The following is a 26,202-nucleotide window of genomic DNA, read 5'->3' on the forward strand; positions in this document are numbered from 1 at the left end:
TGCTAAAGGCATCTGGGAAATCATCATCGACAGCAGCTCTGTCAGAATCCTGTCAGACTAACCAATTATGAATTTCCGCATATGAGTCTTAAGCATAGTTTTGTTCTTTAAAGCCCCCTCGTTAATTTCATATGTAGTTGTATTTGTGAACCATTTACCCTAGTTCACTACGGTTCTATTAGTACAGAGTTGCCCAGTGAATTCTATGAGAGTCTATAGCCAGACTAAGAATCATCTCTCTTCTTATATTCTCAATTTATAAAATAATACTTGTATAAAAAAGATCATACAATGATGCTGCTGCCTAACTAACAACCCTAAGTGTTGAGCTTTTAGCACATATATTTTACTTTCTCGTTCACTGGTCTGTGGGTCACCTGTGGCTTTAAGTTACCCTCTGGGGTCAGCTTGGATTTTCTCCAGTCCGCAGACCACAGATTATGTTCAGGCCTTCTTCACCTATCTCATGTTCTGTGACCCATGGTTCCTTATAGCATGGGCTCCTCGTGATGGATGGCTGAAGAGAAACAGGGCTGGCAAGACTTGCTATGGGTTTTTAAGACTTCTTCTCAGGAGTGGTGCTCTATCACTTCTGTCCACGTTTCAATGGACAAACAGCTCTCATGGACATAACCAACGGTCTGTGAGGCAAGGATATGTGCTTTATCCACGGGGAAGACATGGCAAAGTCAGGCAATGCAGGAAGGGTTTGGAATAAACGCTGCTGCTATGGCGTTCTCACATATACTAACAACATGGCACTCACGGCATCTAGAAAAAGCAATGCAGAAAGCGTTTTACTTTGCAAGTAGCTTTGTACCTCTCTGTCAAAGCTACCAATGGCTTCTTTGCATTTAACAGATTTGGCTAAAGTTAACTTACTATTCAATGTTCACTGAATTGGAGACTATTTTGATTCATTTTCTTAAATAATTGAATATGTGGTCTTGAATAAGCTTTTATTTTTTATGCTTTATACTGACACTTAAATTGCTATGTGAAATAAATGTTTTATATACGTTTTGGTATGTCATTGAAGATGTAGAAAATGCAAGTATCCCTTTGAAAATAATGTAATATTAATTCACAGAATATGTGTATAAGCATATATTTTGTAGTTTTGATTGGAAAAGCTGATTATATTTTAGTCATCTGTGTGTATGTATATATATATATATATATATATATATATATTATTGTTCTGCATAGTTGTCAAAATTTTGAATAGTTCCTTGGTATCTTAATGTAGAAAAGTATATATAAAAAATTCTTGCTGCCATATTTAATAGAGTGAGGAATAGTCAGCATATTTCTGGAATAAATATTGGAAACAGGGACATTAGAATCAAAGCCTTCAGGAATATTTTTTTTTAATGATATATCAGAAATTATTCTATTTATTTGTCCTAGTGCCTGATACATCCATGCCCTCTTCCACGGTGATGCACCCCTATTGATATTGTTTTAAAAGATCACCGCAATAACAAATTATTATACCAATTTTCTAGATGTGACAAAAAATCTAAGAGCTTAATTATTCAATAAGAGTATGAAATTAGAAAAATCATTTAATTGGATGTTCTTTTTGCCTTTTTAAAAAATAACTCTCTCTCAAAGAAGACTTTCATCAGTTTTAACTCTATTCAGCTTTGACCGTTTAGATCTATGGAAGAAAACAAACAAACAACTGGTTATTTTCTAAAATCTGGTTAAATTCTAATTCCCAATTCCACTGAGAAATCTATAATGCAACAAAACTTAAAATAACTTGAAATGGTCAGCAAAAAGCTTATTTATAATTATTACTAGTGAGCTACAACTAATTTGCAAGAAAAAATATCTCATAAATTAATAAAACAAAGATTAGTTTAGGTGAATAGATCTCTGGAACGCTGAAGGCCATTAAAGTTTTCTATGCATTTTACTGGCCAGATTTTTAATCCCAATGTCTATTTGGCGATTACTACTAAGTGGAAATAAGAAATCCATTTAAGTAGACATATATTCAATGAGGAATGTTAGGCAGGCAGCAAGAGTTCATTTTTATAAAATGAATATTTGGAATAACTGAAAAATCCATGAATAAACTCTTGTTTTGAGCTATAACTTATGTTGAAAAGTAACATAGGCTCATGGCCCAAAAGATATGAGGGCATAATAAGTTCATGTACATAGTTGAGATGATGGCTTTATTATAATAATGTCTTGCATTTATATAGCACATTACAGTGAATAAAGTATATTCACTTGCATTACTTTCAGGGTCATTTGGTAAGACCTCAAAATAGCAAGGTAACAGATTTGGAAAGGATATTCAAATTTGATAAATCGCCCACCTGGGTTAAGAAAGTTAAATAAATTATTCAAATGAGGCTAGAGCGAAGTGCGAGACCAATGAATCTAAGCCAGACATCATGATGTAGGTCCAGCATTCTTTTCACTATTTTAAAGATGCTAGACAGTTATTGGATATCTACAGCACCTCAGTTCTGCTTTGGTATTTTTTATCATACAACCGTCCTATGGGAAATTCATCTTTAAAAATTAGAAAATGAAATTTCTTACTTAAATAACTTGTTAATACTTGATGACCACAACTATTTAAATTTGAAGATATCTTGCTCTTCTTTTTATTTCATCTTCTCATGTGCCCAGGAAGTTCTAGAGTTCAAAAATTATGATGAGAACGTAAGATATGAAAGCAGCAAGATAAAGTACAATGCAGGCTTATTTTTCTTTTCTCTTTCTTTTCTCATTTTACATCAGTTTACTTTGTGCTTTTCTATTTCTTTCCTTTTTTTTTTTTTTAGCTTTCCCTTTTTTCTTGTTTATTGGTAAAGCCATTTAAAAATCAAACCTTCTGTAGGTCAGAATCACTATGTTGAGTTGAAGTAGTAAAGCAATACAATTGACGTTCCTCCTTTTTCTTTCTGAAGCAATCTCTGAGGTTTCTTTGTAAAAAGTAAAAATGGTAAAACCATCTGCCACAGAGACTTGTTGTATTATACTTGCTGCGCCATACAACTTATCCGGGAAACAGAGAAAACAAGCGAAGGCCATAGACGTAGTAATTTGGCATACCGTGAGTGCTAGATTTAGGGGCAGAGTGAAACCAAACTATTAAGAAAAGAACATTAAAAATATAATTCCGAATAATTTCTAAAAAGGCTTTCAGATTGTATGGTCTAATTACAACACTTAACAGATTGAAACAAACAGTCAGAGAAGGTACATGCTTTGGCTAATATCGCATGGTAGAAAGGAGCTCACAACAGCCTCCTGGCGTGAGCTCTAGACACAGATTTTAGATAGAGGCCATCTTAATAAAGCTTCCTTATGGTATATTATGGCCATATCAAAACTATTATATACAATGTCACCGTGAAATTAAAGATCTACATTTACATATTTTATTATATCGAGACTAAATGGCTATGCCAGTTCCTAGAACCTTGCAGCTACGTGCCATGTCCTCTTGTCTGTCCATCCAATGATCTCAGAGAGACTACGTAAGTAATAGTATGTGTCCTGGAAGTCGTACCCATTGCTCTTGTTCAGGTTTCAAGTGTCAGAACAAGTCACATGGAGCCATCTGGCTGCAAGAGGGCTAGGGAGTTTATGCTTCCTGACTGCTCATCAGAAAAATAATTGATTGGTAAACACATAGAAATAATAAGTAAATAAAAAAGAACACGTGGCCTGGATTGAATGCCTTGATTAGGAATCCAATAAATGACTTCTGAAAAGATAAAGAAACTGGTTAAAAATAAGGGAGTGAAAAAGTATGTGGCATGCTAACACTAATAAAAATGAAGCTAGAATAACTATATATTTGAGACAAGGCACACTTCAGAACAATGAAGATTATCAGGGATAGAAAAGGACAAAACATAATGATAAAGAGGTCAATTCTTCAAGAACATATAACAATGCTAAATATGTATACCGCTAACAACAGAACATCAAAACACATTAAGGAAAAGAGTGATAAAATTGGTAAAAGAAATAGGTTAATCTACTTTATAGTTGGCTACATCAAAGCAATTGTGTTAGGAATGAATATGTCAAGTAGGCAGATAATTACTAAAACTATAGATGTCCTGAACAGCACTATCAATGAACTTATTTTAATTGTTATTTATAAACTACCCCTGGCGTCTACAGCCACGCCACCCTGAACAAGCCTGGTCCCATCTGATCTCGGAAGCTAAGCTAAGCAGGGTTAGGCCTGGTTAGTACTTGGATGGGAGACCACCTCCGAAGACCAGATGCTGTAGGCGTAACAAACAAACAAACAAACAAATGAATAAATAAATAAATAAGAGATTGCAAGCTGACAAGGCCCTTGCAATCTCTGAGGTCAGCCAAGAGTTGCCTCACTTAAAATAAGATAAAATAAAATACAATGAAATGAAATGAAATGATAAGATAAGATAAGATAAGATAAGATAAAATAAAAATAACCCTGGCAAAAAGAGCAGATGTTTTTTACAGGCTCACATAGAACAGTCACCAAGATACACCATGTTCAGAATATTGGAACACACACACATACATACAGTATTTTTAAAATAATAGAAATTACATGAAGTATGTTCTTAGATTATAATGAAATTAAAGTATAAATCTCTAACAGAGAAAGTATCAAATATTTTTTAATTAAACTTCAGACTTCTAAATAACATATAAACCAAAAAAGATATCTCAAGAAAAATTAAAGAATAAATTTGAACCAAGTAAAACCAAAAATGCAACCAAACCAAAATTCGTGGGATATTGCTAAAGCAGTGCTTAGAGGAAAATTTATTACATTAAATACATAATCGTAAATGGAAAAATATCTAAAATCAATAACATAAGCTTTCATTTTATGAAACTATAAAAGGAAGAAAAATTAAACATAAAACAAACAGAAGAAAAATAAAATGAGCAGAAATCAATAAAATTGAAAACAGGACAAATAGTTAAATCAATGAAACTAAAACTGATTTTTTGAAAAAATGAATAATATCGATAAACCTCTTTATTCGGCTTCTTAATATCTCTTCATACTGATATTCAAAAGAGTTTCAAATCTAAAGTTTCAAAAATAAGCATGATTGTCCTAAAACTCTGCCAAAGAGAATTTTGTTAAATAAAAGAGAAAAGGATGTTTCAATTCCGAGGTTGAAGATGGCCTTTTTTTTTGTGGTCTTTGAAAAGAGTCCTACTGTTGAAACAAACCATTTTGTCACTTTTCCAGGATAAGGATAAAACAGGAAAGAGTAAAGTAAGTTGTATAATCATTACTGCTATGCAATAGATTACAAAATCCAGGCAGCTTTCTCCATCCTCCATTTAAGAAATACTTGATACTTTCATACACGGTATAAAGACTGGAGTCAAATATGTACATGAATTAAATTTAAATATAGTTTCTTTCAAGAACATGCATTTAGTCATGAAGTAATAGTAATATAATTTTCTTTCAGAAAGAGAGACATATGAAAATTGCTTCTATAAAAATTGATATGTCTCCTATACCTTCAAAATTTAATGAATTAGAAGGATATGGTTCATATAATGATTTGAGATATATTTGACTTTGAACAAATATTGCTAGTTTTTATCTGAATACTTCTTAGATGTTTCATTTTTTAACTTGTATTTAACCTTTATAATTCAGTCATTCCCTTTAAGATTGCCTTGTAAACCTGTGTGTGTGTGTGTGTGTGTGTGTGTGTGTGTGTGTATTTGATATTAAGAATACAAAAAAAAACAAAAACAAAAACAAAAAACAGAGAATATTACTCAAACAGATTTATGTACATGTGAAGTCATTGCAGACTCACAGTCAGTAGGGAAAATATAATAAAAGAAGGAATTTGGGAAATAAATATTTAGTATTGGGAAGAAATGAGAACCTTCTCTAATATATTATGGATATATAATTTACAAATAAAGAAAATAGTAATCAGTCCCATAATCTAAAACTGAACATAATGCTTTACTATATATATACTTTCCTCAAAACGAAAAATTAGCATGATGAATGAATTCAGGTAGAAAACGAAAAACGACTCACAGAATAATTACTGTGTGCTGCGTGTGAGGATGATGTTATTATACATGAAAAATATTCATCTGTAATCAAATGGAGGTAAAGAAAACAACTTTTATCAGTAGATTTGAGTAGATAGTAGAATTTTTTGCCTTTTGAAAGAAAAAATAACAGCATATGTATATTTTTTTTAATTCCAAACCATTTTGTTTGTTTCTCTTAAGTGGAGTGGAGAAAAAGAGAAGCAGAGAAAAATTATATTAATTGATGTTTTCATGATATTCAAATAATGTGTAAATAAAACTACAAAAAACAAAGCATATTTTATTAATAGAGCTAATGGAAGAATGGGTTGTCATAGAGAAAAAGAAAGTAAATTGTGTATGGGATGAGAATATTGCTGAACAGGGGCAAAATTTATGTATAAAAATAAGGTATCACATATAGATAATGGATTTTAGGGAAAATTGTTAAGTGACTAAAAATACATAGAATAACTAGTGACTTTGTTTTGTCATTATTTGGAAACAGAAGTTCGTCCTACTGATATATATTCTACTATCTCCTTTTATTTATAATTCTAGAACTTCTTAACATTTGCTTAACTGTGTTCACTTAGCTCATCTTTATTGTTCTTATTCACTTATTCATCAAATATTATTGCTTGCTTTTTACGTATTAGATACTTTACTAGGCCCTGTGGACTACTACACTAAACAGGACAGATCTGGCCTCTGCCCTATAGTATAGTATACTATTATTATGCATTTATATAGAATGCATATTAATACTGAGAAAGCAAACAAAGAAAATCTATAAATGAAAACGCTGATACAAAATTGGAATGGACAGGGTTTTTCAGTTGAGATTAGAGACTGTTACTCTACTGTATATGAAAATTATAAAGGATGAGAATTAAATGACCATTAATAATGATAATATTAATAAATTATTCTAAGCTGACTGGTGTGATTGAAGGTTCCAAGACATCTTGTTCACTCCTGTTTACACAGCTTCTAGTATGACCAAGCTTGGCTCAGTGAGGGTTCTTGGAGCTCAGTTCTACTAGGGTAGAATCATTCTCTCTGTTTTCTTGGAGTATGCTGGTTAAAATTGTGATATCTCATAAATCTGTCTTCTCAAATTTCTATAGAGTCTGTTTGTCCTGTCAAAAACACACAGTAGTGGGGATTTTTTTTTTTTCTATCAGTTCCTCAAATAGTAGAATACTTATCATAGTTCGTGCATTTGCACTGATACTTTTGATGTCACTTCTCACAGGAAGATATTTTAGGTAAAGTATCCTATCATCAGACATCAACTAAACATTTTTTGCTTGATCATTAGATTTTAGTTTTCCTTAGTTAATTCTTTTACAACTATTTTCTTGTCGATGGGATAAGTTTAATTCTTTCACTCCAAAAATAGAACCACAGTGTCAATTGGAGAAACATCTGGTCTTCCTGTGTTTTGATTGTTGCCTGCTAATCTCACAAATAATGTAGAGCTGTGTAAAAGCTTACTCTCAATAAGAGTAATTAGGATACTTGTCTCCGAAGGGAAAAAAAAAATGACAATGATTGCCTATGCTGTGTGGTGTCGCTTTTCCAATAATGATTAAAGTATAAGAGCTTTCAGCATCCGGCAGTAGAATCACAGTTGGGTGAGCAGCACATCAAAGATATTTCGATAATAAATTGCAAAGAGCTACAACAGTCTAACTTGATTTGGAGAGTCAATGAGTGACCACTGAGCAGTGGTCTTCCTAAGTCACCTCACAGATGGCCCAATATTATTTTAATATTCTTCACTAGAGTCAAGTTCTCTTTTTGTTTGTCTTGAAACTTCAGGAAAATGTACTGTGTGGTCCTTAAGGATTTAAGACTTTGTCATTGTGAGTTTTTAAAGAACATCTTCAATTTTAATGAGAACTCTGTTGAATTTATTGTATACATATCGGCTTTTTCTCAGCTTTAAAGCTGTCTTGCTTTCTATATCATTTCGACTTTAAACTTCAAGGGCAAAGAATTCATTGAGATATGACAAATGTGTAATTTAAAACATCACTAATATATACAGCATTTCGATTAGAGTTTACCCATTTTCAAGAGCCTGGACTAATGGTGCTTTCTGTCTGTTCACATGACAGAAATCCAATGCATTCAAATATTTATTTATTTATTTGTTTGGTTGGTTGGTTGTTTTTTTGTGGTATACTTTTAGCTGCCGCAAGTATAAATTTTATAGCTTAGGCAACTCGGTTCCAAAAGTGTAATTTCCTATGTTTTATAGTTGTAAGAATGAGAAAATTTTCCAAACAATTTGTGTGTGTGTGTGTGTGTGTGTGTGTGTGTGTGTGTGTCTGTGTGTTTGGTGGGGAGGGGGGAGAAGGAGAGAGGTGATAATTCTCACATTGTGCTGTAATTTTTAAAAATTACAGTAGATTAAAGTTCATAAGTTTTTCACCTACTAAAAGTGATGGGGTTGGGGACTCTTTGGACAACAGAGTTGTTCTAAAACTGCAGAGGGATGGCACTTTGAGGCCACAACATTTACGCCAGCATGCAATATTTATTTTTCCATCTTGGTCACCTAAAGAGGACATAGTCACAAATGAAAATATTTTCAAAAGTTGCTAATTGCAATTTCCTACACCTGGCAATAGAGATTCCAAAGACCGGAACCTCGTGCCTTCTTTGGGGTTCTGCATCAGCAGGCCTACCCATGGCTCTGACTGGCGAACTACTTTTATAACCCAAGCCTACCCAGTAGCATCCCTGCTGGTCTAATGCCGGTATGCTCTGTTCAAAAGGCTCTTCAGGGAGCCACATTCCTTCTGTCATGAGCTATGCCATCTCTGTGACATATCCCTCTCCTACAGGTAACCAGTGATGGAGAGAAAGAGGGCATGAGTCTCTGGTAGGCTTCTATTGGCTAAGCCTCGAAGTGGTACATATTACTTCTGCTGACATTTCAATAGCTGAGTTTATCATGTGACTTCACCAACGTGCAAGAATGTTGGGGAGCAGCACTTCAGCTGTGTGTACAATAGAGACAGGACCCAGGTATGGTAAATACATAGTAATCTCTGGCTCAGTGTTTACTTAAAAGCTCATCATCTTTACCACCTCTGAATAACTGTAAGCCTTAACAAATTCTGCATAGAATTAGATTCAGCCACAGGGAGATTAATTAATAGGAGACATACATCTTGGACATGCTGTATCTGGAAGAGATTAATCGTAACTTTTTTAAATGAAAGATCACACTAATTCTCTGGTTTTTCTTCAGATTGTATAAATCTTTCGCCTTTTACTAAAGAAAGATCACACAGAAAAATGATATTCCATAGTTGTACTAAATTTAATTTTTGGAATTTTCTAGAATTTTCATCTCTCTTCCTCGTGTCGCGTAAAGTTTATAGTATCCATGTACGTCTTTCATGTTCTGTAAATCCTCCTGCTCCAGGTTTTACTTCACCTTTGCACGTGTCGCACACCGATCTCTCCTTACATCTCCCATTCACTTATGGCAGACGCCTCTTATCGGCAGGAATGGGAAGAATTTTACATTTTTCTACTCACCTTGCCATCTTATTCACAATAATTGTTATTTTTTAAAGAGTGGTCTCTATTTTTTTCCATTTTTTAAATTTCCCCTGCCAGTAATAGTTAATTCCTTACATTTGAGTGTTCACTTCGTTCACTGGTTTTAAGAGATAAGTTTTGTTATTAAAAAGGAAAAAAACTGACTACTCTCATATCACTATGAAGAGTACACACACACATACACACACACACACACACACACACAAATACATAATGTACATACAATTGAATAATATAAAAATTCTGGGGTCCAATATTATATTTATTCTTTCTACAGTTTTTGTAATACTTTCAGAATACTAATGCCACGTTCAGGTTTTTCTCAGCCTTGAAACTTTTGGTATTTTTTTTTTATTTCGATCATATTTTAGCATATAAAATGTCAATTAAGCCATACTTTAAGAAAATATTATTTCTTTAAAAATACATATGCTCAAACTTCGTCTTTCTTATGTGATATACCTAATAATTTCTAAGAAATATTTAGAGATGACTGTCTTTTCTAAGACATGTGGTAAATCACTGCCAAATATCCCATAAAAATGTTTTGGCCGTTTGTTTATAGATGTTGAAAAGAAAGAAATTACATCTCCCAAAATATCTTTGTAATCCTGGAGAGGTGATAAAGTCATTTGATATTTAGGCATCACAGACTTTAAAACAACCTCGAGTTCCCCTAAGATATATATATATAAAACACATCATTTAATCTCCAGCTTCTGAAAGAACCCCTTCTTTCAAAAACAGCAAAATATGTGTGAACCTCTTGACATCATCCACCAACTGCTCGCAGTATTCTAATAAGCAGTGTGATCGTTGTCACAATTATGGTGTGAAATTGTTACTGTCCAAATAGTTGCTTGTGGAAATTTGCTGTTCCTCAGAGTTTTCAGAAGTTGAACCATTGAAGGAAAAGAGTTTTTCATTTCTCCTTCTGAAATGAAAGATATAACTAGCTGATAAAACACATAGTAAACCCTTATACAGTTGTCCAGGATCCCCTGTAGATATCAAAATGCTCCTCAGATGCTCAAGTGTTTTATATAAAGTGGCAGAGAATTTGCATATAACCAATGCATAGCCTCCGGTATACTTGAAATTATCTCTAGATACTTGTCATACCTAATACAATGTAAATGCTAGGCAAACAATTGTTGCACTCTATTGCTTAGGGAATATTGACAAGAAAAAGGTTGGAACCTGTGTAATACAGACCCAATCATCATAGCCCTAATTACACAGTACATATCAGCAACAACATAATTTTTTTTTTTTCAAATATTTTCAAACTGACATTGGTTTAATCTCTGAATGCTGAACCCACGGGTATGCAGATCCAGAGGGGTGGCTGTTGATCACTTTCCACTTAATGATAAGTTGATAATGAATATTTAAATCCCATGAGCTCATGTGTACGTTCACACACATCCTATATTTTTAGCCTGAAATATATCCTTACAAATATGACATTGAAAAAACCTCAATAACAAATAACTCTCAGAACCCCAAAAGCTCCTTTCAGGGAGAATCCAAGATGTGTTCGTAACTGGAATGAAAGATATAACTAGCTGATAAAACACATAGTAAATTGTAGAGAAAGACCTGGAATTCAGGTCTCCTTATCTCCAGTTTACTTATTTATTTTTTTTCACATCATCCAGTGGGTGCTATGAGGTTTCATTGTGCATGGGATAGCATATTTCAATAAGTGGCACTTAAAGTCCATTTCAACTCTAAGACTTATAATAATATTTTACTTAGTTATGGTTTAATACCATCATTGTCAAAGGATTGCATGTGGTACAAAATACAGAATAAAGCTAAGTAAATTTCAGTCTTTATAATTCTACATGGCCAAAAGGTATGATTATTATATTAATGAACTATCTAATAAAATTATAAATGCTTTTTTTCCCATAAAAATAGCATAACAGGAAAAAAATTTATAAGCCCAGCTTTCAGAAAGCCTGTACATATTGACTTCATGATAAGCATCTTACTGTCAACAGAACAAAGTTATAGGAGACACTGTGACATCCTGTAGACAACCTCTGTCACACAACTCTGTCTGGATTTTAAGGCATTTTGACTGAAAAAGTTTATTCACCACAGTGGACACCTGTCAGAATGTAATCTGGCACAATAACTAGCAGTAGATAACCCGAGAATAAAAACTTTAGTATTTCATTTAATTGGAAAATACGGTGTTAAGAGTAATGATTAATTTAATCGTATGTCACATGAGAAATATTATTGAAAGTCTGTGATTCCTCTTTGACTGTCATTTCTCTCACAGAAGAAGAAAAACTACAGTTTATGAATAACAAACAGTAGTTGATTTATTAATAACTGAATAGACTAGCAAATCCATTGTACTATTGAATTTAATAAATATTTTAATGATTTAAAAGAAATACTGATGATCATATTTCATATCATTACCATAGCAATGATTTAGTTACATGCCAAGTTAGATCATGTTCATATTTTCACATCGAAAAGTTATTAGTCATTAAATCAGCAAACAGAGCATTAATTTGTATTTTTCCATTTGAAAAAAAAAACAAAAACCCAAACTCCTTAAAATTGTGCAAGCTACTCTGTGGAAAAAAAAATTATGGATAATATTATTATAGGTCAATGGCTAGCTATATCTAAGTGGTTGAAACTTATGTAATCAAGCAGTAATAACAAAAACACAATGAAGCTACAGCAACAGACCCCACATTTAAAATTCTTACAAAGCTCTTGTTGGGAAGAGAAAGGAGAGTGTATATTTTTCTAGATGAAATTGTGTCCTCTGGAAATTAATAGACTAAAGCTCTAACACCCAGTGTGACTGCATTTGGACATGGGGCCTTTAAGGAGGTAATTATAGGTAAATGAAATTGTAAGATGAGGCCCTGATCTCATAGGACTGGTTTCCTTATACAAAGAGAAAGAAACACAGAGCCACAAATGTACAGAGGAATGGCCAGGTGAGGTCCCAGCGGAAGACAGCCATTGCAAGCCAGGAAGAGAGATCTCACCAGAAACTTTCTGGCACCTGGATCATGGATGTCTAACTTTTAGAACTATGAGAAAATACATTTCTATTATGTAAGGCACTTAGTCTAAGGCATTTTGTTTGGGCGGCCTTAGAAAACTTATATGGATATGTATGAAAAGAGCTATATTCTAAATGCCCATCTTACTTATGAAACAAAAATTTGTTTAACAAAATTTAGATCAACCAAAAGTTTTCGTAAACTGCATAATATCAAGTTGTACCACTCAGTTATAGCATACAGAATTCTGTAATCTCATATAAAAATATTAGAAAACACTGTAGAAATTGATGAAGAAATTACCATGAATGTAGAGAGAAAGAAAAGTAAAAGAATATTGTAGGTATCATCTCTACAACTTAGGTCAACTGCGCTCACAAAAACAAGTGGCAGTGTAAATGACAGCCATATATATGTGTCCAAAAATACATATTTATAACTTATATAAATATGTAGATGTTGGATCTTATGAGAAGATATAAATTTTTTGATTACTAAAGAATAATTACAGTTCAAAGACCATCCATGACAAATATGATTATATGATTTATTTATTTTTTTCATTTTGCTATCCATCTAGGTTGTAAATCTTGCCCAAATACCATATTTTAAACTTTATCAAATCTATGGAGAAATGAAAGACTTGCCACAAATTATTTTTTTGGTTCTTTATTATCAAAATGTATTTTGAAGTTTTATAAGATACAGAAAATTATGTCTTTTATGAGACAATCAGAAAGCAAAACTTATAGAAGTAAGAAAAATTCCTTTAGATCACTAGAAGTTAGTATTACAGAAAGGATCATAAAGCCAGAAAACTATGATTTTAAGTCATAGTTGAAATTAGGAAAATTAAAATGGAATTAAGAAATTAAAATGGAATTAGGAAAATCAGGGCCAGAATTATCAAGGTTGATTGATCAATCTATCATCTATCTCTCTCTCTCTGTATTTATTTAAATTATACACCATCAGAATAGCCATAAGGATAATATTGAGCATAAAATTGTGGATTATATTTTTCTCTAAATTTGTATGGTCATTTATTTCTATTGGTCCTGTTCTTGGTAATATATATGCAAATTGTTTAATGAGACTCAGGTAGTTTTTAAGATTATATTATACACTTATTTTTAATGTATTCAGAAAATATATGAAACTGATTTCATATGCTAGACAGAGTGCAATTTGGGGAGTAAATAAAGAACAAAACAGTTATGCTTTTATCTCTCATGTAGCTTTTTCTCTGAGACAGACTAACACTAATCAAGTAATCACATAGGTAAATGTATTATTTAGAATTGAAATAAATGTTACGAAGGAAAATTACAACTACTGAAATCCAGCCACACCAAATAAAATCTATAGCTATTTATTTTTCTGAGAAATTATAAAATGTTATATTTTGATTTTTTCAAGTGTAATTTGTTGTGATGATTAATAGTTTTACTCTTTATTAACTTTGCTATTTAAAACAATACTTGAGGACTCTTTCTTTTTAGTATTATCCCTTAACAGCATTTTCAGCCTAAAATCATTTATATAATTTCCAATTAAGCCTAAATTACTATTAAGGGATAGTTATAAATAATTTCTAATAATTATCTTAATTGAAATAATAGAATCGTAAGCATATTACAATATTGGCCTTTAATATTAGCTTACTATAATGATACATTCAAACTCTATTGAGAATGATTTATTTCTATTTGATTGAGATGTTCATGTGACTTTCTTTTTTTTTTTGGTCAAGATAGAAAATATATGATTAATTTACCAGTAAATATTATCTGCTCTTAACACCATAGTTAATGATAAATCAATTACATAGTAAAGAAACCATAAATTGTACTACACGATCATTTTATAAGCAGACATTAAAAATATTTGTGTTAAAAATGTGAATACAAACTCGAGTGTATAACCACGTTTTAGATAAGTGGATTTAAGTACCATTTTTGTTGATTAATCAATACAATTTAAATAAAAATAATTTACTACTATTCTCAGTTTTTAATATTAAAAACAAGCTACAAATCTAGTTAAAATAGAACAATAATAACTCTTGCAATCTTAATGAAATTTTTATGTCATTTTTCAAAAAGCTTTGATAAATATACTTACTATTGGCTAAAATTTTCTGGTTAATGAGAATGTGAGTTAACTGCAACTGCTCATTTCAACCCAGATTTCACAATAGAAATAAGAAAAGACATTTGCCTCCTAGGTACTTACCAATTTCATTAGAAGTGATGGATTTTTTGTAGGATAGAGATTCTTAGGCGATGAAAAATACTGATTGCTTCTCCTTTCTAATATAGCAATAGTTCATGTCTTGGAACTAGTTCTATTGTCAAAGTGAATAATATTTTAATATGTAGGTATGGCCTTATTCTTCCTGATAGAAAAAATGGAATGACTTTTGACATTAAGGGAGTTTGTTATCAGTCACTTTAGTACTATTGATGCCAAATATTTCTGATGATGTGTTTGAGCTTCAGGTAAGATTCTGGAAGGGAAAATTATAAGCTAAAATGTGTGCACTATATCTCTCTCTTTGGGAGGTTTGTGCAAGCCAAGAATCATATATTCTAGCAAAGCAGGAGGGCTTGTTGGAAAATGGGCCTTATCAGAAACTAGATTTTAAATTATATTGTTTTTGCTGAGCTGTTAGAGCTCTAGAAATTCTTTTGATGTAATAACCACACTTTTGGTTCCTAAGCCTTCATAAACTCTAATCCTTAGGCAGCACTGAAATGACCAAATAGATTCTTGCCAAGTCAAAAGCATGGTTCTAAGTACAACTGTCCCCATTAAGAATTAAAATATATTGATATAAACCTTCAGTATTTTCAGAGCCCATAATATTAGCCCATGCAGTCAATCTGTGTCTTATACTTGATAGATGTAGGGGATTATTGAAAGACAGGTTGGTCTCATTGTAACAGCAGAGGTGAAAATAAATACAGAATTAGCATGCAGTAAATTTCCAAACACTAAATGATCCCATCAAATTTTCTGTTCTAGGAAAAATAAACATCAAGGCAAGAACAATAGAAATAAGACTCAAAGGACAATTAGGTTTTGTACATACTCTAATGATAAAAAAGAAAAGTTATAGGTACTGAGGCAACTTTATAGCGCCAAGAGAGCTTGTCAGCTGCCTCCATACAAAACACCTCAGGCAAAATTAACTTAGAACGGCATTTGTAGCACCATTGGTTCGGATGATGGAAATTATACTAACTAGTTAATAAATCTGCCCATTTTTTCCCTTGCTATTAAGCAAGAGTAGAGAAATAAACAGAGAAATAAACACCCTCTAATAATTACTTGATAAACAAGAAGTATCTGAGTGCATAAAAAGTGTGTGTGTGCGCGCGCACACACACACACACACACACACAAATGTGATAAAAATGTCCAAAACGTTGGAATCAGTAAAATTAGTCATTTTAAAAGACTCAATGGAAACGAACTTTCATAGGATATTAATGAATGAAGATCGCATAACTCATTCTCACAGTTTATAGTTTTCGAAATGTTAAAAATGCACGTGGCAACCATACAAAGCTGGGAAATGCATATGTAAATGTTCAATGCAACAGCGCATTTAAAATTTTCCTAGCATATTAAAAAGGCTATTGAGTTAAAGCTATTCACACTGTAAAATTAACAAAATAAATATGACCTGGTCAATAAAACTTCTATTTGAGAAATATTAATATGAAAGTGTTCATCACATTAAGAAAATGAGTTGTATAATCCAGGATTTCAAGGCTGCATTAAAGTTCACCATTGTCAGAACAGTGGTAATGGATGTGGTCCCAAGAATAATGGCATATGTAGAGTTCCTTAAGTTAAGGTCCCTGTTAACAGACTCACACTCAAATTTGCATGCAAGAGATTTGCTCGAAAGTGCTCTTGGCAGCAATGCCTGTAAGAGAATGAAGAAAGCAGAATTATACAGAGAGAAAAGTTTGAACTATGATACTTTTGCAACAGAGGCTTCAGTTAAACCCGCAGGGACTTCTGGGGCTAGAATGGCCCTTCAGAGTTGTTCCAAATTAAAACAAGAGGGCTAGATATATGCAGCCCTCACTGGTTAATCATTAAATTCAGGAAGCAGCGACATTTAGATGATGGTATTTTCCAGAAAGAAAGATGCCACTGTGGGCAGTCAGCGGTTCATATTTCCAGAAGCCAGAGAAATGAGTATTAGCATTAAGTTCAACCCATATGGGATGTGCTTCTCTAGGACTAAAAAAAAAAAAGTACCCAATGCTTGTTAAAAATGACAAAGAATACTTTATTTGAGATTATTGCAATAGGGGAGAGCAATTTAACTCAACTCCACAGAAAGAAAAGGCAGGATGTGCTATGGGAAAAGTATTGGAAAATATTAGAAGGTTGGTTGAAATGATTAGGGCACCTGTGTTTGCTGTTTGTTTCTTAAGAAAATTAGGCACCTATTCCCCACCTCCAGAGACATGAGACCGGACCCCTGTCTTTTTTGATCATTACATTTCTAAGGGATGCCTCTGAGGTCTTCGAGAAAGACCTTTCTGTTTTATAAAACTAACCAGGGTTGGGAGATTTACATCTCAAAGAGGCGGAGAAATAATATACGATTGCAAGTTTTCTAAAATAAATACTCTAAGAAGAAAGAGGCCAGAGGGAGAAACCTTTCTAAAATTCAGTCAAGCTGATGGGAGTGAGTACTAGGACTGAACAGGTTAGACTCTAGCTAGTAGTTTGCTGTGGGAAAAACTCCAAATAGGAAATTAGTGTTACCAAACCACAGCCCTGTTTATAATGGCATTTGCTGGCCACTTAATGTCAAGTGTGGGCAGGTGAATACTAAAAGATACCCAAGCGAACCACCTGAAGGCCAAGCATTGTTGGCCCTGCCCTTTTTGTGGAACTGCAGCCCTTTTGCTCTGATAATGCATCACAGTTACCTCTGCCAGCAAGGTGATTTCTGTCCTTGCCTAGTGGCCACTTGACCTGAGGATCCCAAAGTGATTTGGTGGCAACTATAGCCTAATGTTTAGATTACATGCCCTGTAGGAGAGCTTCCCCCTGGGAACCCAGGTCTCTACACGAATAGAGCCTCGATTTGGAGGGAAAGAAAGCATGCATTTCTTAAGTGGACTCATTTCAATGCTTGGTTTCTGGACCAATATATTCTATTTGTGGGCAAAATAGCATCACTTAATGATTGCTGGTTTAAGGTGCACACCACATCTCGGGAGATGATGACTCATTCTTGCAGAGTTGTGTTTAGCAAGATGACACCTTGCTAAGTCTTTAAAAGGCCATTCCATCATTCTGTATAGCTGGCAACACTTTGGGCACTAAATTATAGGCTCATGTTGTCACTGCCATATTTACTCTGTTGTAGACTAGGTACTTTGGTCCAAGGCAATTTTCTGTGAGATTCTACATAAGTGGATCATACTCTCCAAAAGTCTTCACGCAGTGGTCCAGGGTGAGTCCCTAAGGACAGGAAAATAAAATCTATTTCAAGAATATATACAGCTATCCAACAATGTTAATTTTTGCCCTTTTCAGGATGGGAAGGCATCATGGTATTCAACTTGTCAGAAAGTCAGCAGATTGTCACTGTGAGGGATGTGTCTGTATTGATGTTCAACATTGGTCTGTATTACTGACAAATTGGACTTTTAGCTTTAGCAGAGAACTCGATGAGGATTGTGAGTGAAAACCACATGGCCATACCCATCTCTCACCTCCATACGTTCCATTGTTGCTATTCTGTTCTTGTACCCATGGTAACAGCAATACAGTAGCTAATGGCAGAATTTGGATGATATCACTTGACCAAATCTTTCTGTCCACTTGATTCTTTTGTTGATCATCCACAGTAGATGTTTCCCTGTGGGCATTGACGTATGTTCAGGAGTGTGATCTAATGTATGGGCATAAGTGTTGAATAATATAGGGATATTGCCCATCTGTTCACGTGTCTTAGTTGTGGCCTCTGAGCCCACATACTGAACCTCAAGAATGCATATTAATTTTATTATAGAATACGATGGACCTGCCTGACATTATGAGTTGTTGCATCTGGAAGGATTGAATTCATGATGCTCAGTTCTGGCCATATAGTCACTTGATGTTCCAAGGTCAGATGCTCACTATCAACCTGGGCTCAAAAATACCCCGGGAACTCCTTTTCTGAGTGATACTTCTTAATCTCCTGGAGTTGGCTTGATCTTGCTTCATAACCCAAGGAGTCTATGTAGTCTTTCTCCTATTTAGTATGACATCGACTCAGTGCCATACCAATATTCCCAGCTGTGACATGAGCTCCTTTTAAAACCCAAAGAAACCTACCAGATGTGGTAGGGAATGAGAGCCAATATAGGCAATCACTTAATTTATCAGAATTTATCTAATGTTCATAGGGACCAGACTAATAAATTAAAGAGAAATACGAGAGGACTTCTGCTCCTGCACTTTACACTTCTGTAAGGCCAGTGCTGGTCATTCCCCTTGGGTTGCGATGCTAGTTTTGATTGGTCAGGGAGATTTTTGCATACTTAGGGAATTAAGAAGAAGGTCATGTTTCAAATACAGAGATTAAGTAAGATCTATGGGGAACTTGATGTAGCAAGAGCCTGATCAAGAACACGCCATGTTTCTGTAAGTGAAGTTTTAAAACATGTGATTTGCTTCAGAAAAGACAAAAATTACATTTCAAATTGAAGTGCCATCATTTTGTCTCATTGAAAATGCCACAGTAATTTCTAGTAAACATTAAAAAATCCTAGAAAAAATTATTCAGTACTTAATAAGAAAAATTTGAAGTACCATTTTAAAAATATAGCTGTTAGCATTTTAGAGAATAGCAATAGATTATTCAACAAAATTACAATCAAAGGCAAGAGTAATTGATTAGAAAAGAAAACTTTCTTTAAAAACATTATCGACTCTTAAACTGCCTTTATTTTTGGTTGCACATCTTTTATTTTTATCTTGTTACCCTTCTTTGCTTTTTATCTCTGTCCAACCAATTACAAATGGCAAAAGACTTGCTATTCCCTCAAAACTTGAACTTATACCTGGTTTATCTTAAATGAAAATGATAGATGATTCTTTCATTTAAGAAGATCTGAAACTTCTTGAATATCAAAACTATGATATCTCACACTGAAAATTATTCCATGAATACAAATGGAAAAAAAAAAAACGCACACTCGAGGATTTAATATGAGTAAATTTTATTACTCGAATACAATCTTAAGGATTCAATATAAATAATTTTTTTTGCAAGTAGATAATGTTTTACTAAATTTCTTGAATTGGATTGTGTTGGCTTCCTAGGTTTAGCAAGATTTTTCTTTAGGGTATATTTTAATATTTAAAATAATTCAGTAAAACACTATGCCTTGCATTAATGAGAATAGATAGGTCTATGTTTGAAATTTGTGTTTGATAAATGATAATCTGTCACCCACTCTTTTTCTTTTAGACATAATGCCCAAAAGTTCTTTCAATACTTAATATTAAACAAACTGTTTTAATACCATTACTCTGACTGTGATATTTCCTTTGTACATTCTATTTATTTTACTGACTTTGCAAAGCCTTAATACATTCTGAAATGACATGTAATACTTTATTTTACATGAGTAGAAAATAATTCTCTGACAGTTTATTTTCCTGTGTTTCTATTAAATGGCTAGATTAATATTGTAAATTAAATAATTTCAGTATTTATTTTTAAAACTATGTGTAAAGACATTGATCTCTGGCAGTTTTCTTCTAAATAATAAGGAGGCTTGAAAATTAATTATGAGGTTGCTTACACACCATTTTTTCCAGCATACAAAATGAAAGTTTTCATTCCTCAATTCACTTAAGAGAAGAAAATTTACTATAAAATTTGTTAATAGTAAATTTTATGTAATTCTGTTTCTAAATACTGGGAAATCTATAGGTACATGATATTAAAATATAGAATAAAATATGATATATATGCAAATAATTTGGATAAATGAAAAAACAATGAATGCAGATTTTAAAAAACAGAATTAAATACCCAATGTTTTAAGTTGTTTTTATTCTAGAACTTATTTTAAAATTCTGTTTCTAAAATTGAGTAATTTTCTATATGTCCTTATTTTATTTTTAAAGGTTGAAATAGAGGTAAAAGTACTGATAAACTCATAGAAAAAAAATTTTACAGTTGAAAAAAATTGTCCTCTGAAAGTATGGGTTTTGCTGTCCAAAATTTTGGTTAAATTAATCATAAAAATATTTTTAATGCAGTCGTCTTTAGATATTTATTTTTCACACAGAGACATCTACAAAATACTTTATGCAAAATATTTTAAATGAATATGCTTGTTACCAGATTTTTTTCAAATTCTACACATTTTCATATGTTCTCATGTTGGCACATGCCTTTCATGCATCTTATATGTCCATTAACTTGCAAACTCCTTAAGGGTCTAAATTTTATATATTAAAACAAAAGCATTAGAAAAGTGCTTTTTTTTTGTTTCATTCTTTAAAATATTTGTTGATAGCATTTAAGAAGCTTTGACTAGAACCTTCTAAAATTAAATTATCATACAAGCTGCATTTGATACGGAGAGATAAGGTTTCATAATAGCCGATTATCACTGACAGCCTGACGAGACAAATAGCCTAAAGGACCTTTCTGAAAAACCCAGAGCAGCACATAGTATCAAGGTATAGGAATATATCTCATTGACGTTCCCCAAACTTTAGGTAGGTGAAATCCTATTCAGCCATATTACAGATCAAATTTGTTAGAATCATGACACTTTATAAAATAAGATAAATTTATAATGGACTGTGAGTATGGCCGATACTAAGGCCTTTATCAGGTTTCAAGAGTTACTGAAGTGAAAATCTGTAACTAGATGATTCTAACCGTTCCCATTAGCTGTTGACATAACACTACCTTCTTTATGTTCAGAGTATAAATTTTAATTATTATTTCTTTTATGTTTTAACCAATCGGGAAATATCCATAAATTTCATTCCATAAAAATTTTCTTAAGAAAAGCAATTCCTCTGTCAAGACTTAGAGATTCATTAAATGGTGTTTATTTTACTTCATTACTTTCTATATACTCAAGAAATTACTGAATAAATAATTTACTCTCAGGGGTTGAAAATTAGAGGCATATAAAGAAGAGAGATAGCATTTTGACTGTAAAGACAAGAAATAAAAGGAAAAAGAAAAAAAAATCCCAGTGTGTCCTCGGATTTAAAAAATAAAACAAACAAACTTACATATACTTTACCATTTACTTAATTTCCATACATATTGACACAATAAACGTATATCATCTACTTTAAGTCACCGATAAGAAACAATATATGATATAATCATATTTTCGTTATATCCAGAAAAATCATTTCCCTAAGCTTTTGTATTTAAGAGCTATTATGATTCTGACCTCAGTTTTAGTTTTGGTTGGTTGTGGTGGTTTATTCAATCCCACTAAATCTTAGTTATTCTTACCCTCCCAAGACTGACTCTACGAGAGGAGAAGGAAGTCATGATCATTCAGTCTTTTTCAGGGGTCTATGGATCATGACCAAACAAGTGGTTAGGTCAGGTCATGGCTCAGCCTTCCTGTCTGCCTCAGGACTCCTGCAGCTTTTATTTCCAGGCGGTGACTTATTCATTTATTCATTACTTCATTCAAAATTTATTCAATGACTACTTGAGATAGTGCAGAATAATATAAACTGCTTACACTTTACACTGCAGATAGAACTTTCCTAAATCTTACCTCTGCTACCAACTAGGTATCTGACTTCGTAAAAGCCACATAAACACTCTTACCTCAATTTCCATTCTGCAGAAATGAGAATGTTATGACCTAGACAAACCTCATTTATTTTTCTCTAGGATCAAATGAAAAAAGGCACATGAATAAACATACAGTATTTGGACTGATGTCCACCAGCGATACGGTCACTTCTGAAGTGTCGTAGCAGTAAATCGTTGCTTTCTTTCTGTTTCCTGCTGCCTTTACTGTTGACATTGTTGACTGATTCATAACTTTCTCGTACTGAATCGTGTCTTCGTCACTCTCCGTCTATGCACTCAGGGTTGGGTTCCAACGGTAGTGCAAAGCATGTGTCCCTAAGGCTTCACAGTCAGCAGCCCTGATTTCCTTTGCTGCAATGACTAATTCAGGGATGGACACAGGACCTATTTTCCTCTTTACAGAGCCTTCCAGGTCTCATGGAGAAAGTTTTAGGTGTCGCAGCTGTTTCATAGATGCATGAGGATGTGCTCTATCCAAACATCCTCTTATCTATAAACAGAGTAGAGGCGGAGTGGAGGCCCAAATAAATTTTAAAAATAAGATCCTTATGTCATCCCCACCCGTTTATAAAACTATTCCAGTCAAAAAAAAAAAAGAAAAAGAAAAAGAAACATTTGAATAGACTTTTCTGACCATTGCAATAAAAAGTTTAAAAATATATAAAAGGAATGTGCAGTTCAGGAATATTTAGATTCATCCATATTTTTAAAGGCTTTTTTTTTTTTTAGCACAGTTTTAGGTTCATGGCAAAATTGGGAGGAAACTATAGAGATTTTCCACATATTTTTAAGCAAGAAAAAGGTAAGAGATTACATATTGTATTCCAAATATATACATTACTGTTATACTTTAACAAGTAAATATTTTTATGTTGCCAGGTGCTGAAACTACGTGCTATATTTACATATTAGATCCTATTTTTGATGATGGCATCAAATGCGATGTCCTTATATTCTTAAGCTTCATTTTATGTTTAGCCTTGTACATGTATCTACACATCACAATTTTCTTTTTAGTAATCGCTTCGATTCTTTTTGAAATTTGATTCATTCCTCCACCAACTTACTAAATATCTTTTCTATCACTACTTTCCAGTGAGAAGAATTAGTTATCATGTTAGAGTTTTATATTTAGAACCCTAGATTTTACAACTGTCTTATTTCGTAGAATACACTGTTGATTATGAAGCAAAGATAACTCAACTCTGAGCCATATTGATGAACTATCAGTAATCAGGACCAATAAAAAATAGGAACTTCATCCCCACATACCGTTCTCGCTTAAAAAAAAAAAAAAAGAAAAAGGGAGAAGAAAAAAGTCATTTGTATTTGTTACTATCACTCATGTTTCTCCCCTTAACGGGTCTATTATAGAGTTTCTGTTGTGTCACTTAATTTAAGTGACAACCTGACAACAGTGGGGAATTTCTGTGGAAACTTCATTTTTACTTCCGAATACCAAAACCAAATCACCTGGCTGCTGGACTGCATGACCCATAAACATTTCAAAGCATAATGTGTGTACAATGATAACACTTTTTATGTATTTATTTTTTTGGCCAGATTTGTAGGCCATAATTCTTTGTGTAGAGCTGTATATTTGTGCTGTGCTGTTTGCTTTTTTAAAGTAATTTTTTAAAAATTATATGGAAGTTGGTGAATAATATATAAATGCTACTAAAACTTTCCCTGAACTTTTCTTCTCTTACTAAAATATTAAAAGATTTTTGAAATTTTATTTTAAAAATTTGTTTTTTCTGTATAAATATTGAGTTTGAGCAAAATTGTTTTGACTATAAGAGTCATGACTTGGTGCATTTTGTTTCATTTAATAAAATAGTTTTTATAAGTTATTTAAAACATAACTGTAATTCAATATTAGTTATTATTTATGTGAAATTTTTCTTTATAGCCCCCTCAGATTATTCTCAGTTATAAAGTAGAAGTATAACATTTTAACAGGTTTTATAGGAGTTTAAGTTGTCTCTGTTTGCTAATGTTGTCAGGCTTTTTTTCTTCACGTCACCAGATTTTGGGGCTTGTCACCACATCTGTCATAATTTGCCAGTATAAAACAGAAGCAAAATAATTGTGTTACCTGCCCAAGGTCATATAACTTATGTAAGTGGAATTCTTAACAAGAAATGACTTATGGGCTATAATATTAATCCAATGACCTACTTTGTAGACCATTCTGTCTTTAAGGCTGCTCAATGGCTTAGCCTGCTTTGGCAATGACAACTTGTCATTTTCCACTATATTTCCGGTAACTATTAGACATTACAATATAAACTTAGTAACTACAAAGTCTAATCATATGCAACTTTCAAAATTTAGAACTTGATTTAAAATTGAGACGTCGCCCCTACCCAGGGCATGAGTCGGCTCTAAACTGATTCTGCTTTCGTTTTCCACGCAGTATTTCAACTTCTCCCCCAGTTTGTAGACTCAGAGTCATTACCTTTCCACAGTTACTCAGAGAAGAAGGATGTATAACAATGTCCTTTCTTGCCTGTTAATATCTAGAGCTGTTATCTGACTGTCTGGACTAGGCAAGAAGTTAAACTTACTCCCTCTTTCATGAATCACCCTTGAGGAGTTTTGAGGACCCTTCTCGCCCTTCCCTCCCACCACGTGCTGGGAGTTCTCATCTGCTGAATGCTTGAGGTGGGTGTCAGAGTATCTCTTCATTGTGTCTGGCTCATCTTTATTCAGCCCTGAGAATCATATGCACATGGCATTGACATGACCCACATCTGATCCACCAAAAACACATATGCATCTGTTTTCCTCAAAGAATCTGAGAGTGTGGCCACATCCTAAATATCAGCTTTCTATCTAACCTTTTATTTTGATACCCTTGTGCTGATTCTTCCAAATTCTCTCCTCTTTAGATACCATAGGTGTGACTAAGAGCTTGACCCCCTTAGCGCCTCCATATTTTAAACTCTTGGTGTTATTTTCAAGTCATCTCTCTTACTTGAAATAAAAATAAATAACAATCCCACCTTTTTTGTTGAGAAAGGTGATGAGATGTCTTACAGCCAAGAAATACCCTGCTACAACCATTCCCTAAGTAAAAGATTAATCTCAAATGTCTGTCTTTTTTACTCCCTTAATGGATGTGAAGTTTTCGAGAATCCCCAAACTGGAGATTCATGTCTTTTTTCAAGTTTCACTAGGTGGTCTGTATCTTAACTCATTTTGGGTATAGATTACCCCAAGGGTTAAAGTTTAATAGCTTGGTACACTCAGGAAGTAAATGGAAAATAACATGTAAACTTATTTTCAGAGTTGAAATCTCCATATGTATATATAAATAGTCATGTAGTCCAAAAATATGTTAGAATAATATGTGAAATCTTGTGTTCTTTTAAATATGGTTCTTGGCCTACCAAATAAGCCAAAGGAAGAAGGAACATTCCAGAGGTACCACTTTTTTTTGCAAGCTTTTTCTTAGTTATACATTCTCATGCACCGAAACAAAATGAAGCTCCACAGTTCATATTTATGGAAGGCAATTTTAAAGGAACTATATACTTCTTGCCATTTCTACAGCGATTATTGAAAACATTCACACTGCATTAGGTACTATTGTGATGAAGCTATGCTTTATTTTTAGGTCCTGACCCAGAGGAAGTTATACTTTAGCCAAACACTAACCTT

General features: G+C 33.1%; 1 pseudogene; it reads left to right on the plus strand.

The window, feature by feature from the left end:
* The first annotated feature begins 4,156 nt into the window (after positions 1–4,156).
* On the plus strand, positions 4,157–4,280 carry LOC118612684 (annotated as a pseudogene).
* Positions 4,281–26,202: the final 21,922 nt, after the last annotated feature.

Source organism: Rousettus aegyptiacus, unplaced genomic scaffold, assembly GCF_014176215.1.
Source record: "Rousettus aegyptiacus isolate mRouAeg1 unplaced genomic scaffold, mRouAeg1.p scaffold_m13_p_16, whole genome shotgun sequence".
Lineage (NCBI taxonomy): Eukaryota > Metazoa > Chordata > Mammalia > Chiroptera > Pteropodidae > Rousettus > Rousettus aegyptiacus.